Source organism: Hevea brasiliensis, chromosome 16, assembly GCF_030052815.1.
Source record: "Hevea brasiliensis isolate MT/VB/25A 57/8 chromosome 16, ASM3005281v1, whole genome shotgun sequence".
NCBI classification, from domain to species: Eukaryota; Viridiplantae; Streptophyta; class Magnoliopsida; order Malpighiales; family Euphorbiaceae; genus Hevea; species Hevea brasiliensis.
In genome coordinates, this window is record NC_079508.1 from 13,699,131 (window position 1) to 13,706,209 (window position 7,079).

The window sequence follows — 7,079 nt, forward strand, 5'->3', positions numbered from 1 at the left end:
AGAATTGTTACTTTGATGGAAATTAATCCTAAGATATCATAGGTCCTTTTTAAAGGCACCTAAGGTGTATTCTAATTAATCTGAACCCTACTTTTGTGATCAATCTTAACTAATATCCTTTAAGTTATTTGATTAATTATGAAATTCCATAAAGGATGTCAGCTTATCTCTAGGTCAGATTTCCTAGGTTCAAAATCCCGATTTTCAATATCTTATATCATGGCCAGGTGGGTACAAACACATAGCATGCATTAAGAACACAGAATATTGAATCAAAGAACAAGACTCAAATCCATTAAATAAACTCAGTGTATATCCATAATAGAAATTAAGAGTGCTACTTTCCTTATTCTAATATTAAACAAACTACTCACTCATGGTGAATTTAATAAACATATTGAAAAAAAATAAATAAATAACATAAGACAAATTGAAGAAATATAACAAAAGACCAGAACAAAGATTTCTGCAGCCTTGAATTTTTGGAACTTTGGTTGAGAGTCCTTCTCCTTAATGTTGATGCAGGTTCTCTTCAACTTGCCTAGAATGTAACACCCTCACTGTAGCAATTCTATACATTCTACTGTTTCGGTGATCGGTGTCGATCCATACAGCTAGAACTTCTGGAAAAATATTTAGACTAGAGTGAAGAGTCATAAATAACTCAAATAATAATAAGAAAAATTTAGGAAAAATTTTAGAAACAAAATACAACCAAGTTAAATGTGCCAGTGCCCTAGCGATGGGTAACCCAGTGGGAAGTTGCGGTCCTCGCAGCTAGGAGCCCTAAACCGGGGAGAAAATTCATGAAATAATATTTGGGACTCCAGAGAAGAGTCATTGAGGTTTCAATGGCATTAGAATGCCAAGAAAATGCTTAGAAAAATTTTTAGATCGATACAGATGATTTTGGCTCAATAAGCCAAATGGAGGGTATTTTGATCATTTCATCTTCAGAGATAATTTTTGGCCAACTTGTCCAGTTAAAAAAATAATTATTATGATATAAAATATGAATAAATATTGCTAAAAACTTAAATTAAAAATGAGTAGAAAAAGAAAAGAAATAAAAGAAAAGAAAATTAATTTATGACATAAGCATATATGATGTCAAAATGACATCATTGAAAATTAATCAACCTATGGGAAATTTACAAGTTTTATTAAGGGATAAGGGAGACAATAAATAAGACCAAATAAATAAAAAGAAAGTGTTATCTTCCTCATTATTCTCCATGGCCAGCACCCTTCACACACCTTCTTCCTCCATTTTTATTCAAATTGAGCTTGATTTCTCCTTGAATTCCATCATAAAATCTTAATATCTTTTCACAAAAATTCATCCCCACATCACAAGGCAACTCTAGGCAGCCCCAAGAAGTAGAAATTCTAAGGTTTATACAAGTCTAAGAAGTGCCACTTCAAGGTTAGTGCTAAATCTCTTACTTCTCTCTTTATATTTTTAATTCGAACTTTGAGTTAAGTTAGAAAATGGAGAAAATTTGAAGAAAATATGCATGTTAGGAACATTCTAATTTTCAGCAGCCATGGGGCAAGGTTGAGAATTGTTGATTTGATTGAATTAAATTGCTTGGGAATGATGTTTGATAATTATATTAGAGTTAGATGTTGATTTGTGTATGTTAGATGAAGTGATGGATTGTTAGGGTTAGAGTTTTGAGATTTAATTGAGGATTTAATGCTTAGATGTTTTATTTAAGTTCTAATGGTCAATTAGTGACCATTTGATGAATTTTGACCTAAAATTAGAGACCATTATGGCATTGGAATTGAAATGGTATGCTGCCCAATTGTGATAGAATTTCTAGACCTTGAGTCCAGTGTGTTTGGGCAGTCCTCATTTGATTTGTGTAACTCCAATTGGTGCAAAGCAAATTGAAAGTGAAACTAGATACATAATGACACAACTTTGATGAAGAAACCTTGCTCAGAAAACAAACTTAGAATACCCTAAAAATTAACCAAATCTGGGTAACCAACCTGCTGGTCCTGGAAATTGACCAAATGAACAGTATTTGTTCAAATGGTCATAACTCAGTGTAGAAATGTCCAAATGACCTAAATTTTACATTAATGGAAAGACTAGACAATTTAGAACAACTTTCATGAAGAACATAATTCCCAATTTTGACCACAACGTAATGGAATTGTCCACCAAATTCAAGATACCAAATCTGGCAGAACCAGGATTGCCTAGAAATTATGGGTATAGGTCAATCCGGCCAGTTATGGTAAAATGGCCATAACTTGAGCTAGAAAACTCCAAATGGAGTGATTCAAAAAGTAAATTAAAGAAGACACATAAAGGAACAACTTTGATGAAGAAAAATTTACCAAATTCTCATTGTAGCTTAGACCAATGAAACAGTAAACTTAAGGTATGAAATTTGAAAATTTTGAATAACATAAAATAAGCTTTGAAATAGTATTGAAAATCAATGCCAACAAAGATAAAATGTAAAATGTGGTATATTAGTGAACTTAGGCTTAACAAATCTATTATGAATCAAAAAGTCAAGCTTTGAATGGAAATGGTCAAATGAATAGTAACCACTAAATTATGTGAAGTAGAAAACAAACTATAAGAACCATTGTAGTTGTTAATATAGGATGTGGTAGGTAAATTGTGAATGGTAAAGTTGAGTGACCCCAATGATATAGGAAAGGGTATAATAAATTAGAAAGCTATTGTAATAGTTAAGATATAGAAAATGTAAATAGTTGATTTAAATTTTTGAATTTGAGTGACACTAGGATTTAAGAAAAATTTAGCTAAGTTTGAAATCCATGAAATATTCATGGACTACTTGGAATATGAATAATAATTTATATAAATAGGGCAATGAATAAATGAATGTATAAATAAGACTTTAGTTCCCATTATTGGAGAAATGACAAGAAAAAGTATTTTGAGTACAAGGGTGCATGAGAACCATTGTTTTGAATTGTGATCATTATGGATAACATAATGAATATATAAATTACGATGAATGCATAAATCATGTAAATATTAGACTTAGAGATTTATGTTTCTATTATGAAAAAGATTAAAATGCTAGAAAATATAATTAGAACCTATAATGAAACTTATGAACACTTAATGGTACTATATGCCCGTGTATTGCCTAGACACGTGTGTCAGATTGGATAGATTGGCATGCCAATAGGGTATTATTTTAGTAGTACTGCGAAAGGCTTTATGCCTGTATTCATGGCTTTATGCCCACACTCATGGCTTTATACCCGCACTCGTGGCTTTTATGCTCGATTATGTATTATCATGACTTTTTAGCCGTACTGACTGCATAGGTGGTTGACGTTTCGCGTCCCATGGTATGATGAGCTGAGGCACCGTGGTGTCCAGTGCCAACGATCCGTTATCCAATTTAGTCAGCCTGTCATAGGTTACCTAGGTAGTGTAAATTATTGAAATTATTTAAGCATATTAGCAATTAAAAATTAGAAAGTATTAAATAAAATGTGAAAAAGAGATTAGCAATAGAAACATAACAAAAATATAATTTGCAGAATCGTAGAGAGACCTCAAATACAATACTCCTTGAATAAAATGTATATTGAATATTATTACTGTAAGGCTATAAACTTAGTATTTCCAAAGAGGAACGAATTAACATATAAGATAGTTAATACTAGAAATGTCATTTTAAATCAAATTGACACTTGAATATTTAGAATGCTTGATTCTTTCTTTATTTGTATACATTATTTCTTGTTATATTATTGCATCACTAAGCAGAAATGCTTAGAGCGATGGATTTGTTTCCTTTGTTCAGGTACTGAAGGTAAAACCCAGTGGATATTAGACTGGGATTTTAAAGTCCAGATCTGTAGAAGTGTCAAAAGGGTTCAAGGTTGTCACCTCCTTAGTAATGCATGTAGATAGGGCCCATATAAGTCATTTTATGTATTCTGTATATTATAAATATTTTGTATGTTATAATGTAAACTAAGAATTGTAAACTAAGAATTCGTAAGTAATATTTATGTGATGTAAATTAATAAATTGATTAGTTCATATGTAATTAATTTATATATCATGTAAATTGTAAATTTATTCAATTAGTTTGTAAATTATGTAAATTAATGAAAATATGAGAATTTTGATATGTGAATAGAGTATGAATGAAAGTGGTTGGAAATGAATATGAGAATTAAAATACATGAATGTTATTGAAATATGAGATGATTATGAGATTTTATTGTGAAAATATTGTTCACTTTTAAATAGGTGAATAGTGAATCACATCAAATGATAATAAAATAAGGGAAACTCCGCTGGTTTCTCCTTAGAAAAATAATTGATATTAAAATCTAACGAGTTTAAAATTATTAAAGAAATAAAGTAAGATAAGTTAGGGTGCTCCAGTATCGAGTGTAACATGCCTTGCTCGGCTATACTGTAGTCAGGTGAGGGGTGTTACATAGAAAACTAGTAAAACTAATTCTAACTTGAACTAAAGGCTCCTCTACATGTTTGAGTCTTCTGATATTTATATCAGATGCTTCAAAGCTATCTTTCAGAGTCCTAAAAGCCTTAGAAGTCTGTTCGAAATGCATGGAATGGAATTATAGTCGTATCAGAAATCAACCTGCTACAAAGTACACGACCCTTATGGCACTACATGACCTTGGGCCGTGTAAGTCTATGGACCAAATTCGGGCTTCATTCATGTGGAGGCTATAAGTTACACGGGGGTATTGAGGTTTATATGGGGTCATTAGCACAGGCCGTGTACTACTGTCTTTCCTTGGCTCTCCAGACTTCAGGTAATAGAAGATTACATGAGGCAAGTGAGTTACACGAGGTCTTTTCCATGACCTGTGTACTATGACTTCTCCATGTCTCCTTTAGTTCTTCTTGGCCAGGAGGTTACACAAGTTAGGCTCTGTCCTTACACGACCAGTGTAAAGTTGTACAATAGACCCTCTTGCTTTTTTTGCCTTCCAAACTTGTCTAAATGACTTCCATGCTTTGGTTTCTTCTTAAAACACCTGGAAAGATACATAAAACATGAAATTAAGCAGAGATTGGCACAATTAACAAAATATCTTCAACCCTTAACCCTTGTCCAATAAAGGGAGTCTAGTCATTTTACCTTGAAGGCAGGATTCACAAGTTAGAGTAGGTACAAAATCCAAAGAAGACAAAATCCTCATTTCTCCAATTTTGTAATCCTATCTTCTGCAATATAACCTAATCTTAAGTGCCATAGATGTTTTGGACTTGATTGGGTTTCAATAATGGCATTAAACTCAATTTGATTGCTTGGAGTTATTTTGTAATTATTATCCAAATAATAAAAACCATCTTACAAATTACCCATGCCAACAATTTTATTTCTAAAATAAATATTGTAAACATCATCTATGAATTGAAATTCATATCCATTACTAATCAAACTAGATATAGAAATGATGTTCTTAAAAGCATTAGGTACATACAGTATATAGTCCAAATACAAAACATGTCCATTTAGATATAATAATTTATGCCCTTTGGCTAAGGCTGTAACTGTTGCTCCATTACCAATCCTGAGTTTAACATCCTATGCAACTAAGTTTTCATGGCTTGCTTATTCCCGCATATCAAAACATATGTGAGAACTTGGACTAGTATCTAAAACCTAAGCTATAGATGAATTAGGAGTATTATCTGAATCTACAAAACAAGATATGAACATACCTTCAGAAGGCTTATCCTTCTAGTATTTCAAAATCGCCAAATACTCTGGGCAATTTTTTTCCAATGCCCTTCTTCCTAACAATGGAAACACTTTCCCTTGTCTGGAATAGCTTCAAATTTCTTCTTATTGGGCTGGTTCTTGCCTATCCTACCAGATGGACCATGAACAGAAGGTTTCTTCTTCTGGTTACTTTTTTTCTTCTTAGACTTTCTAGAAGAAGAAGAAGCAACCAAAGCAACCTCCTTTCCTTTATTGCCAGGCATATTTTTCTATGCTATGACCAGCAAATTTAACAAGCTAGCTAAGGTGCATTCCTATTTAGTCATATGGAAGTTTGTGATGAAAGATCCAAAAGACTCAGAAAGGGACTGGAAGATCAAATCCGTCTATAATTGGAAATCCATAGTGAAATCAAGAGCTTCTAACTACTCTATAAATCTAATCATCTTATCAACATGGGCCGCTACTTCTATTCCCTCAATCATCTTGATTCTAAATAATTGCTTAGATATCCCATATCTAGCATTTCTACTGTGTTCACCATACAACTCTTGTAGGTGATAGCGGATCTCTAATGCACTTTGCATCTTTTCATATTGCTTTTATAACTCATTGGTCATAGAAGCCAACATATAGCACTTAGCTCGCATGTCATGTTCTTTCTATCTATCCAAAGTGTCCTATTCCTCCTATGAGGACCCTTTTGGTAAAGGACCAGGAGCCTTTAAATCTAAAACATATCCAATACATTGAAAATTCAGGACAATCCTCAGATTTCTTAACCAATCCTAGAAGTTTGGACCAATTAGCTTGTTATGATCGAGAATGCCAACTAAGACGATGGATGGTTGAGTGGTCATTTTATCATATTATACTACAAAAAATAACAAAATTCTAATTAGTATATTGTATCAAGTATGTTACCATAATGATTATGGTCTTTTAATCAAATTGGTCCTCTCACCAATTTGGTGAATCCTACACTTTTAAAGTAGTAAACGAAAATCTCAGTTGGGGTGAATTTTTAGTGGGTGATTGATTTCTTATAAACTGTTAATCATCCTCAAGTACATCTATTCTTGGATTCATAACAATTCATAAGTGAGTAACTCATTGCTCATCACATTTCGTGTGAGCTTCAATCAATTATTTGGCCCTTAATGCTCAAAACCTCTGTGACACCCCTTACCCGTCTATAGTGTAGCCGAGCAAGATATGCCACGCAGTGTACCGGAACACCATATTTTAATTCAATCATTTTTTTATTCTTCCTAATTTATTTTTTTCATAATTATGAAGTAAAGTATAATTCATTTAAGTCATTTATTGAAATTATAATTTATTTGATGTTCC